The following is a 13,666-nucleotide window of genomic DNA, read 5'->3' as shown; positions in this document are numbered from 1 at the left end:
TTAAAGTTAGCTGATCGAACAAAGGGTCTACTTTGTGAAGTTGATGCCTCATATGTTACTTCTCTCCTTCTAGGATTGACTTTACTTTCTGCTACCTCAGCCAATCTAATCGCATCCTTTAATTTAGTCAGACTCAGGAGTTGCAACTCATGTCGGATGTTAGGTCTAAGACTCGAGAGATACTTATATAATTTATCCTCTTCTGTCTTCGTTGTGAACTCTAGAGATAAATGCCAAAATTTTGTAGTGTATTTGCTCACTCTCTCCCTATCAAATTGCCGTGGTTTCTCCCATTTAAACATTTGGTCCTCCTTATACTTAAGCAGTTGAAACATCATCTTTAATTCTTTCAAGAATTTAGACCACTCCTTGATTGGACTACTTTTCGATTGGCATATAGACAACCAAAGTAACGCATCCTTCTCCAAATGTAGAGTAGCTAGTGCTAACTTCTCATCTTCCGTACGAAATTATACAAAGTACAATTGGAAATGTCTAATCTAATCCAGGAGTTTCTCTAGATGCCTAGCCCCATCATACTTTGGAAACTCCAGCCGCTCCTTAGGATCAAACCTTCTTTTCTTAGTCTTTTCTAAAGGGTCTGCCTTTGATCCTCAAATAATTTCCTTTTTAAGGGCATTTCCCTTTGAATTGTATCACTTATGACTGCCGACAATCCTTGAAGGAATTCTTGAATTGCATTGTCCGAGTAGTGTGGTGGTGATGGTGTCATTGGTGGAGGTTCAGTAGGTGGCTGAGGGTTATCGGATGATGGATCAAATACGTTTTGGTGAATAGGGGTGTAAGGTGTTGTTCCCTTGAGGTTTAATGTGAGTTGTGGAACATTTTCAGGTGTGAATTCTTGATTATTGTCCATATTTTAGAGATGAAAATGGAACTAATCAAGTTTTCAATATAAACTTGTGATGAGCTACGAGTATGTGAAATGAATTTAAATGAGATAGAAAGAGGAAGTTCAAAATTAGAGGTACTTCCCCATGCCTGTTTGATGAAGCGCCCACACCAGAATCTTGCCACGACTCTTCGGTGCTTCCACAACCCTTGGAAATGTACAAGGGCCCCTTCTCTTTCTCTTTAAAAAAAAAAACAAATTTTAAAATGACATGTAAGGGGGGGAAAAGAGACAAGGGGAGATGAGAAGAAAAATAATGGGGACAATTTCCTAGAGGAGGGGGGGGTTTTCAAATTGCAAGGGGAGGGATTTTTTGCCTACTTTTTTTGGAATGCAAAGAGGGGGGGGGGGGGTAAACTGAAAATTGTGATGATGAGAAGGGGGAATTTAATGGGGACTGCGCAAGGGGGCAGAGGCGGCTGGATAGCAAAGGCTACACTATGGCAAAGGTGGCGGCAATGGGTTGACAGATGGCAACGATAGCGACGGGTCAGAGGGTGACAATTGGATAGCAGAGTTTGAGCCACAAGGTGGCGGTAGAGGTGTGGCTACAGCCTTTAGTAAGGCTCAGCCTTTAGTAAGGCTCAGCCTTTAGTAAGGCCGTGGTTTTGCAGGGTGCAGGTCGTAGGGTTGATGGGGACACATCGTGAGGCTATAGGTGGTAGCTACACATGACTCCCAAGTGTGGGTCATGGAGAAACTACGGCATCGTGCGCCATGCGGGTGCCCCGAGCCTTATACAAGGCCTTCACAAGGCCCTTCACAAGCCACGAGGGGGGTCATAATTAATGAGGTGCGTGGACTCCCTAAAAGCCCGTGATTGATAGTTTTTTCAAATGAATGTACTAAGCATCTCCTCGTGTGTAGGAAGAAGATAGAGATCTAATTTTAACCGAATTTTAGAGGGGAAAAAGAGAACGAAGCACCCTAGTAACTTTTTTAACAATGACTTCACGCCGATGTTAGCGACTATTGCAACTTCCACTTGGTAGGCTCTCACAATCAGAGGATCTTTTCTCTGATACCACTTGTCACGTTCTTCAATGCAGAGATGCACGTGTGTAGATGATGCAAAAATTGAGAAGTATTGGCCCTCCAAATGGGATGGAAGGAGTGCCCACGTAAGTGTATTTTTGCTAGACTCTTCTCTACATGCTCCACACAAGCCACAATCCATATGGATGCAAATGCCCATACTCACACTCGAGGAATGACACAAGAGGGTGCAACCCTCATGCCTCTTGGGATACATCCCTTGGGCATACCCCATTATTCTGCCCTTAGCCTATGACTCTTTATGCCTACCATTGATTAATGCAATACCCATGCACAATGCTACCCTTTCCTAACCATCCTAGGACCTAATGCATACGTGCATATTTTATTATATTCAATTGGCCAATTTACATTGTTACAACCATAGGGTAATCACCAGCAGATTCCCTAGAATGATCCACAAGGATCTAATACAAATAATCATGTCGTGACATAACATCTACTTGCGGCACGAGAAGCAAACCATGAGAGTGGATTTGAGCACGTACAAGGCCCACCCATTTTCAGGACACCTCTTTGCCATAGAATCGAACACCACCGCCCGAACCCCCTCCATGAAGCTATTCCAACCCTGTGACCAGGAAGAGGATGAGAAGGAGTTTAATGACTTCTGGTATGCACCTCCCCCGAGCCATAATTCTCGCAAAACTAGATGCACATCTTAGCCAATATAGATGTCCCAGAGAGGATAGGGTTTAAGATCACCACCGCAAAGCTTGAGGGTCTGACCTCGGTGGTTTCCCTAAGAATGTTTAACATGCTCAAACCTCGAGAGGTAAGCAAGGGAACCATGAGGGTAAAATCAGATCTCCATTGGCTATCATACATGGGTGCCACAATTGCTCACCAGGAATTTTCCTCCAATTGGGGAACCAGGGTGAGTAAGATAACTTCCCTCGTCAGCTCTATAAGCGCAATGGAAGAGCCCCGTTTAGGTCATCAAACCCCCTTTATCCAAAAGCACAGCTCAGTCCAAAAGGACCATGGCTTCAATAGAAATAAAGGAGGAAATTGAAGAAAAAGAGGACCTATGGCACGTACCAACCCATTACAAGGCCTACATGATTGAGGATCATTAGATCCTATACCAACAGGCCAAAAGGTCTCGAGAAGACAGATGCTCTCAAGGGTATGACAGGCTAGCCCTGGTCAAGGAGGTAAACCTAGCCTCGGAAGGGCAGGACCCCCAACCCATATTCATCACCGACGATCTCACCCCCAATGAGGAGAATGCCTTAATAGCTCTCCTACAAGAGTACAAGGACTACATGGCTTGGAAGTACACCGACGTGAAAGGGGTGCCTGTCGAAGTAGTGCATCACACTATTCCCATGCTAGATGAATGCCAGGCCGGTACTTCAATGCCCCTACCCTATGAATCCCAAATACACACTCATAGTGAGGGAAGAAATCCAGAAACTCATAGATACGGGATTCATCTATGAGATTGAGCATACGGACTCGGTATCACCCATGGTAATAGTCCTAAAGAAAAATGGAAAAACTAGAGTATGTGTGGATTTGAAAAAGGTTGATGCCACCACTAGACATGACCACTACCCTTTGCCATTCACAAAACATGTTCTGGAAAGGGTAGCCAGAAAGGAAGCTTATAGCTTCCTAGATGGATTTTTGGGTTATAACCAAGTGTCGATTACCCTGCAAGATCAACATAAAATTGCCTTCGCCACAACTGAGTGGGGTGTGTATGCAACCAGCGTGATGATATTCAGATCGACCAATGCCTCCACCACCTTCCAACGGATGATGATCACGATATTCAAAGAGTATTTGAGAGACTTTGTGAAAGTCTTCTTGGACGACATCTGTGTGAACTCAACGTGGGGTGACCACCTCAAGTACCTCAAACTCATCCTTGAGAAGTGTCGCCTATACCACATATCATTGAATCCTCTGTAGTGCCAGTTTTGGGTCAAACATGGTGTCATTCTTGGCCACATAGTGTCCCGAAATGGAATCTCTATGGACCACAATAAAATCAAACTGATCTTGGAGTTGCCACCCCCCACCAACGCCAGGGGAGTCCAATGATTTACTGGCCACACGGGCTATTACACGAGATTCATCTTGTTCTACACAAACATAGCCCACCCATTATACAAATTGTTAGTATCCTTTGAGTGGACCGAGGAATGCCAAAAATCCTTCGAAACCCTCAAACTAGCTCTAGCCATCGCACTAGTGCTGAGGTCACCCGATTGGAATTTAATATTCCATGTCCATATCGATGCCTCCAATTTTGCCATCGGGTGTGTGTTAGCCCAACCCGCGAGGAGCACAATCTGGATTACCCGATATACTTTGCGAGTTGCCAATTAAATGAGGCCAAGGTTAACTACACCACAACCAAGAGCAAAGGTCTGGCCATGGTTTATGCAGTCAAGAAGTTCAGGCATTACTTGTGAGCTAACAAGTTTGTCTTCTTCGTGGACCATGAATGATTGCTATACTTGGTCAACAAGCCCTGCATGACTAGATGCATCACTAGGTGGATGTTAATACTTTTAGAGTTCAACTTCACAGTCATTGTACGTAAAGGGAAAACCCATGTCTTGGCCGACCACTTGAATCCCAAATGGTGAAGCCCCAATGAGAGTAGAAGATGATCTCCCAGACGCTTCTCTCTTCTTCCTTAACATCATCCCTAAATGGGCCGCCTAAATCGAACACTACTTAGCAAACAAATTACCCTAGGCCAGGCCCTTAAGAAGGATTGAGGCCACAAACTCATTAAGGATGTCGCGCCATATCAATTGATAGTAGGCCAACTATACCACAAGGGCAAGGATGGCATCCTGCGAAGATGTGTATGTGAACACAAATACATCGATGTGCTTGAAGAAGCCCATCGAGGAATCGCAAGAGGTCATTTTGCTGTAGATGTTACAACACGTAAAGTGCTGCAAGCTGGTCTTTGATGGGCGACACTCTTTGGAGACATAGCCAAATTCATCAAACAATCCGACCCCTACTAGCATATAAAAATTCCACACAAGGTGGACATGATGCCCTTGACCGAAATCCTGACCGATCAACCCTTCGAGAAATGGGGCATCGATTTTATTGGACCCATAACCTAGTAGCTCAGGGAATCAGGGCCAAATACATCATCTTGGCTACCGATTACTTCACCAAGTGGGTAGAAGAGAGAGCCACGGTGAAGGTCGATGCGAGATCCACTGCCAAATTCTTATATGAACAAGTCATCACGTAGTTCGAATGTCCATTGGAGTTAGTCAGCAACGACGATTAAGGAACTCACTTCCTCAACGAAATGATAGCAATCCTGATTAATGAGTTTATGATCATAATAGGAAGCCAATGCCATACTACCCTAGGACAAATAGCTTGGCCGAGAGCTCCAATAAAACATGCTGTAAGATCATTACCTGCACAGTAGAAGCCAGTCGCATCGACTAGGAGCATAAGCTGATAGCAGCATTATGGGCCTATAGAACCTCCTACAAAGTGGCCACGCACTGTACCCCCTTCAACCTAGCCTTCGGTGTGGAGGCGATGATGCCAAAGGAGTATGTAGTGCCTAGCCTTCATCTTACCATTAAAGAAAGAATTACAAAGAATGTGTTAGCAAAATGGCTAGTTGACCTCGAAAGGTTAGAAGAGACAAGGTTGCTTGCAGCCTACTCTCTCTGGGTAGAAAAGGCCCGACATAAAAAGTGGTTCGACCTCAACCTCAAGAACAAGGACTTGGTAAGGGGAGATTTGGCACTCCTATATAGCATCTGTAATACCAAACGCAAGCTAAAGTATCAAGGTATGGGTCCCTACCGCGTGGTTGAGATCACTCCCCAAGGGTTCATGCCGAATAGCCACCCTTGATGGGATAGAAATGGATGTCTACCTTAACGGGAGCAAATTGAAAAGATACTACGGGCCACTCATTCTCTCCACCCTTCAAGCCATGCATAGAGAAAAAGAACTCAAGGCCAAGGTGGCCAGGATGAAATGCCAGGCCATTGAGGAAGCCAAAGCCTATAACGCTAAGCTCCAACAGCGTAAGCAAATGACACTACTTAAGTCAATGACTGAACAAGTGGAACTAACGGGTGAACTCACAGTAGAGCCAGCTAGGTTGCTTGTTCAACTACAGGTTCCACGCATGTGCATCAAAGCACTTGTAGATCTACGAGCGAGCCACAACTTCATCTCCTGCAAGGTATGGGAAAAGCTATAGGTACCCCTAACCCTCACCGTCACTTCAGTAAGAGCTATAAATGTCCAACTCCTACAAACCTTGGGTTTTGTGAATTTAAGTCTAACGGTTGTTCGCCAAGTAGTGGAAATACGATTTTATGTTTTCCCCACTGAAGCAACTAATGAACAAATTATATTGGGAAGAACCTAGTGCTATGCCGTGAACTGTCAAATCGACTGGCGAGCCCGGACTGCTTCACTTACCAATGGTGACAGAACGGCGATAGTCCCGATGTGTGGACCAAGTCCTACTCCTTCAATTCCACCCTCGCCAATCCACGACAACGAAGCTACACAAGAGGGTGGACCAGAATCCCCAGCCACCTCCAACACCCCAACAAAAGTCCCACCCCGAAGGAAGAAGAAAGCCAGCTACAGTGGTAAATCGGTGCCATTGCCCCCTCCACCGCCACTACCATCCTCCACTCATGAAATTTGTGAACAGCAAGTACAATAGGCTATCCTCTATGCCCAACGTCACTTCAATCAGACCCGACACCCGGAGGAAGTCCAAGCAACATAGAAGACCCCAATCGCTCCTAGAAACGTCTCTTTCGAAACCATCTGTTACAAGGGTTTGCGCCAAGGGGTCTCACAAAAACCCTCTTCCCCCAAGAAAATGGACCACACTGCACAATGAACCCCAACGCCAATGTTCCTTTGGCATCCAAGGTAAAACACAAGATAGACACTTACTCTACATGGATTTTAACACACTATGTGGCAGCACGGCATCTGCCCACATTGCATTCCTCATAATCATCAAGTCTAGGTTTAGGTGAGTCCATACGGTAGGCATCTCACTCGATGCACCCACAGCCCACAAGTCACTTCCAAACACACACACACACACACACACATCCACAGTCAGCACTAGGTGAGTAGGGTCACTACGTCCATTTTTGCATTTGTTCACCATCTTGCACGCTAGCCTAACAATTAGTCCCACACCACACTAATGCACTCCAATCACTCCCTCCCCCACTCACCTTCACACCCCCCCCTCTTTTACTTCTCTACAAAGTCAGTTTCTCGCCCATCATGGCCATAGAAGTATCCCGCTGACTGTTGCCATCCCGGATCCCACCGAGCGGCACCATCAAGTATCCCACCAATCATTTCTATAGAAGTATCCTGCTAATCATCGTCGCGATCCCGGATCACACCGACCATCGCCATACTGTATCATGCTGGTCGTGGTCTTTTTCATACCTGTTGACTGTCGCGATCTTGGGTTCCACCAACCGTCGCCATCAACATATCTTGCCGACCGTCACCATCAAAAGATCTCGTCAGCCGTGGGGATGTAAAACCTATATAAACATGCCTTATCCTGCCGAGTCGTCACCATAGCAGTTTCCCCCAAACTCTTGCAAAATTTGCCCAGAATTCTCATAGTCTCCTGCCCTCTTCCATTGCCATCCAAAACAGCCTGTTTATGCCCTCCCGCTCTTCCTCATCCACCGACTCCCTCATAACTCTTTCCGATGGATCTCGAACACAAATTCTTTGAATTCAAGATGTTGGGACTCTACCCCCACCTATCCAACAGGCCACTGGCCCCTCAAATTCCCAAAGCACCCCTTCTACGACCATCCATATGCTTTCTGAGTTTCCCATAGAAGATTTGCAAGGGGAAGAACAAGTGTCCAATAGACAGGCCACCCAGGATGGTACAACAGTAGCTAGTACGCCCCCTCAAGATCAAGGAAGCGCACCCTAACTCCAACAGTGAGAGAATACAAGGTCGTGCACTCCCAGTCGCACTCACCACTGGGAGAAGCCTGGCTCTAAGAATCAGACACGTGCATCATCATGCACTCATGCTTTGCCTATGAGCAACTAGACCCTCCACTACCATACAACGGCAGCATATGCAGCACTAAAGGAGCTAGAGGTGCAGGATGCACTTAGAGTTCTGATCTGATCAGAGTGGTAGACCATCTCCCATGCCACCTGGACATGAAGCTGCTGGTAGAATTCCTCCAGGCATACAAAACAACAACACCAACATTGGCATCCTGTGAGATGTAGCAAGCAATGCCCACCACTACCACATCAATCAGGATGTGGTACATGTAGCCTTCGGCCTGTCGGTCATCAGAGTAAGAAATACTTCACGAAGAAGAAGCTCGACACCCTTAGCAAAGTCTGCCACTATGACCGACAAAAGAGCAAGGGCCGACTCCAGTTCACTGCCATTCACAAGCTCGAGGTGGAAAAACCGACAAGAGCCATGCAATGACTCATGCAAGTCAAGCACACAGACCACCATCAGTCCGTCATGCCCAATATCCTGCTACGCTTGGTGGAGCCCCAACTTACAAATTGGGTAGACTATTTCTGCATTTAGATGAGGGACGACCTCAAGATGCATGGGGAAGTAATCAGCAACCCCATGCTATACATGCCGGTCCTCTACTACTTGCTGCAACAGCATCCACCAGTTGACTTTGGGTTGGTCAGAAAATTCACCACAGGCCTAGTGCAAACAAAGACCGAAGAGATAGAGGTTAAGCCCAAGCGAGAGGACAACGCCCAGGGCTACTCTAGTCGGTCATCTACAACCGGGGACCCAAGCTAGCTACTCGCACAATACGAGGACTGCCAAATGCATGAATTCATGAGCCGAGAACTACGATTCCAACAGGCAGATTCTTAGAATAAGGGCAAACAGGTTCAGGAGGAGCCATTCTGATCGAAGACCTTCCTGGTGATGAAACATTCACCATTGGCCTCCATCCGGGAGCCAGAGCCACGCCGACCACTCCCGCTGCGCTCTATGTCTCTGTCTCCACAACCCCCCAGGAGACCACATCCTTCGCCACTGGCACCTCATCCTCTCCATCGGCAGGCCTAGCAGAGGCCCTACAATTTTGTAGTGCACCCCAATATAGAGCACCAAGTGGCTATAGCCACATGTCAACCGAGCAATTATCAAGTGCGAACATGATGGAACAACGCCTATTTGACACCATGGCACAGCTCCCACAGGTTGCCCACACCATTTTGCAGAGGAGGTAGGAACAAGCCTCATAGCTCTCATTTAGTCTCCTTAAGGCACAACTCTCTACGCATGACAGCCAATCCGTAATGGTTGCAGCCCAAGCCACAGGTCAAGCAGCTGTACAAAGAGCAAAGGAGTACCATGCAAAAGTTGAAGAGCTCGAGCTAGCCCTTACAAAGCTCAAAGATGACCTCGCCACAAGTGAATCCCTGGTCCAAACTCTCATGGACCAAGTCGACAAGGTAGAGTTTGGCTTGGAACAACGCTAGAGCAAAAGGCACAATACGCTAGAACATAGGAGCACCAGGAATGATAGATCCAAACTCTACAAAATCTCCTGGCACAAGAAAGGGAACTCAGGGTGTCCCTCCAAGCATAGAATGAACTACAGTGCACCCCTGGCCAATCAGAGAAGTCAAGATTGGAAGACTAGGAGCAACATGATTTTCGGATGTATAGGGAGGTCTCTGCACAGCGCCACATACACACTTGCACCACGCACAATCCCCCTAACCCTCCAAATGCACTTCAATGCACTCCGTGCACAAAACCTCATCTTCCACTTGGACATCACAGCTACACTTCCTCCTAACGCCCTCCAATCCATCCTCCACCGTAACCCCAACTATTGTCACCCCGTCCTAGCCATGTCATACTTCTCGTTAGATCTCCAACCCACCTCTCTCTCTCTCTCTCTCTCTCTCTCTCCCCCCTCTACCCCTCCGACCTCTAGACTCTAGCCCCTCATCCCATCCTCCTCAATTTTTTGACTTGGCGCCGCATCATCACGGAGTCCCTTAATTATCCTATGGACGATGAAGTGATGCAAATCGCAAAGCCCGAGGAACTCACGCTATGGGTTTGCACACCGGAAAGTTTGCAAGCAGACATTAATTGGATGCAGACCTTTGGTCAAGCCTCTTCAATCCAATCTCAAGGGCACCTTGCGGCATTGCAGTCCACCACCTACAACCTGCTTGACATAATAATCCTCTTCAACAGGGTGCTACAAGCTCTCCAAGACTCACTTGAGTCCTTGGTGAGCAATTTTGAAACAATTCACATAGCATACCCTGAGGAATTAACCGAGGAAGAAGGCCAAGAAGCCATCTCCCTCTTTAATTCTACCGCCCCTCCTGTCGAAATTCCACCACCACCTCCTCTGGATCCGCCCAACCAGCCACCCAACCTCCCCTCCCTCGAACAATGCTGCCCGAATATTCTTCTAACGCCTCTAACACCACCACCGCACATCATGGGACCTCCCCGCCCATCTACTCTACTGCTTCGGTTGACCTTCCTGATGAGGCCTTCAACACGCTGCTCAAGGCAGAGCCCATTTTGTACATGCAACCAAAGAGAACGCCAACAGGCACTGCAGAGCCGGAGCCCATGCCCATTGCAAGTGATGAAGCTCCTTCAGCTTCCCCCCTTGAAGATGTCCAATGGCACCCTGACTTGCAGTCATTTCAAGAGCTGCTAGATAGTGTGCTTATGCATCATCGAAAGCGCCAACTTGAGGGCTCCCACCTCCATCTCTAGGAAATCCTATAGGTGTGCCCCCTCACACAAGTCATCACACAATCCTTCAACAACTGGCGACGCCCGCATCCAAAGAGCACAAGAGGCAGATACAGCCTCGCCCCTAATGCTCTAGTCCCAACGACCAATGCAGATGCCGGCCTGCAGCCATGATGGCGACTCCCCTTCTTGAAGTTGGAGAAATTTTGGCACTACTACCGCAGCGCCCATGTTGATTGCCGAATCCACCCCTTGCATATGCGTATGGAACAACGATGGACTTGGGCCCAATTCAGAGAACTCCAGAAGAAGGACCCCAATATGTTGTACAACTTTCCAAAGTACAACTTTCCCAAAGAGATGACTCGGGAGGGATTTTGCTTCCACCTCTAGTCATTCAACGACATGTACAGCTCAATTCTAGATCCCACCATCATAGCAACGATCCACTTCAATCACCTCCTTCTCTTACTCCTCCGCGATCTCCCCGAGTCGCCCCATCAATGACCGCATCCACAATCTGAACACTAGATTGTCTTCAATCCCGACGTCAGTCCTACGTAATTCCAAGACCTCTGCCTCTACCTCCACGTCCGCAATCTCCACAGACATCACATCCGAACATACGAGGATATGCACGCCACCCATTTTTGAAAGTATTGCTCGTACCTCACTCACCTCACTCCATGACAGCTGGACCGCTATGCAGTCCTACAAACAATCCTCACCACACACCTCCTCTAGCGCGGTTGACCCATCCACATAGTACAGTTGTCGAATGTAGGGTAATCTGTGATTAGAGGTGATTAGGCTTCATGATCTACTTCAACGGACAAGCTCAGGGAGTTTGATCCCCAAATACCCCAAGGCCAATAATTGCCCCTGAGTTTGAGCTGTACTCCTTCCATGTGCACGTTGCCTAGTTTGATCCCTAAATATCCCGAGGCTAAAGCATCCAAGCAACACGTGCACAGATTGTAGGTTCCAGCTAACACCCCAAGGACAATGATTGCAGGTAACATGCACATTTCAAATCTACGTCAACAGAAATAGCCACGAAAAGAGTACAGGACAAGCTCAGGGAGTTTGATCCCCAAATACCCTAAGGCAAAAGAGTGCAAACAACATGCATAGGTTGTATGTTCGAGCTGCAAGCTGCTGTTAAGTGTCTCACGGAAGTTAAGCCTCGCCACTCTAGGTTTTAAGCCTCGTTCACATGGTTCAAACCCCAAATGACTTAAGGCGTGAGGGCGCTCTGGGAGTTTGAGCCCCAAATTGCTTAAGTCTTGGAGGCACGAGGCTAACATAAGCGCTATTTGGGAGCCAGTTAGGAACACCTCCTAACGCCAGGCTTGTCCCAAGTGCTCTAATATGGTTAACACAAGCACTATTTCCGCTAGTAGGGAGAGATGGAAAGAATAGCAATATGCCTTGGCATCCTACGAGCCCAAGAGCCTTTTTATTGTAAAGAGAGGGAGAGTGCTAAAAGGAAAAGGGTTGGCCCTCCCTTCAAAAGGCGACATGTATGAAAGGCCAAAGTGTTGACTTTGGTCTTCATTGTTGTTTGCATAAGTTTGAATACAAGCTCCCTCGTCTCTTCCAAGAGAGTGTTTTGGGTGTTCTCTTGTTTTCATTGTAGTGCCCTTGTGTTTGCCACTGCATCCCCCTTCACTCTCCTCTTCCCTTCTCCTTCTCCTCTCCTTCTCCTTCCCTTTTCCCCTCTCTTCTCCCCTCTCCCCCTTCCCTCTCTCTCTCATGGAAACACATTGCAACAATTCGGAGGCCGCTTGAGTGACACTTGCAGACGGTGCCTTGCATTGCTCTCGCAAAGAGTAGCTTGGAGTGGAGGCTCCATCGTCATCACTTCAACATCCCCACAACACGTGAGTCACTGTCGAGACCCACACATACTCCTAAGCATACACCCGAATGTCTTTAGTCAAAGTTGGCCACCATAATACAAGTTGAAAGTTTTTTTAGGAGGCAATTTCACTACAAAAGTGACCAACATTGATCCCTTGATGCACTTCCTACAATATTAGGTCATGATTCCTCATACAATGATGCAACACTTGGTTAATCCCCATCTAGTACAACTCGCACGTTTACCAAAAAAGCCTTATTACGGTGGATAGCCAAGCATTGTCATTGATCCTTAGACATTCCTTTAAGAAATTTTTCTTAAGACAGATATTTAAACATTTCATCTTACTAATCTAGATTGATAGTCGCTACAAACAAATTCGATAGCCAAGAATGCCTTATTATGGATAGCCAAGCATAGTCATTGATCCTTAGACATTCCTTTAGGAAATTATTCTTAAGACATAATGGTATAAAGAATAGAATTGGTAAACCATGGAGCTTGATTAATAGAATTGATTTATTACATCCTTGATTTGTTTGATGCACCACGTTTGCATGCTTATTTCAAGCCATGTGAGCTACTTTCAAGTTTCTACACTAGGATTTCCTTCGAAAGACATAATAAATGGGTGATTTATTCAATCCGTTGTTTGGTTGGATGCACCATTGTTTGAGTATGTCTAATTCCTTCCTCATTGAATTTCCTTTATCTGGTTTGATGCACCACCATTTGGGTGCTAATTCAAGTAACTTGTTATTGAGTTGTAATGTTACATCTTCCTTGCAAGTAGTTTGATAACATTGAGATTTTTTTTCTATTTGATCGTGGTAGGTAAAATAAAGAATCGAATTCATAGAACTTTGTTGTAAGTGCATAGGTCTCACTATAGTATTTCATTGATATTTGAGTAGATCTTTGTGCTACCAATTTAGCCTTATGTAAACTTGCCATTATAGATTTGTTGTACTTGGTATTATCATGCAATTGCAATCTATGGGAAATTAATCCCTCTCATATCTAATAGTGGCGATATTAGGTCCAATAATCCAATTTTGTTTTAGGTTCT

The sequence above is a fragment of the Dipteris shenzhenensis genome, chromosome 15, assembly GCF_047967505.1.
Source record: "Dipteris shenzhenensis isolate YYH24624 ecotype China chromosome 15, Dip_SZ_1.0, whole genome shotgun sequence".
In the NCBI taxonomy this organism is placed as follows: Eukaryota; Viridiplantae; Streptophyta; class Polypodiopsida; order Gleicheniales; family Dipteridaceae; genus Dipteris; species Dipteris shenzhenensis.
The sequence above is the reverse complement of the archived record's forward strand: the minus strand, read 5'-3'. Positions refer to the sequence as shown.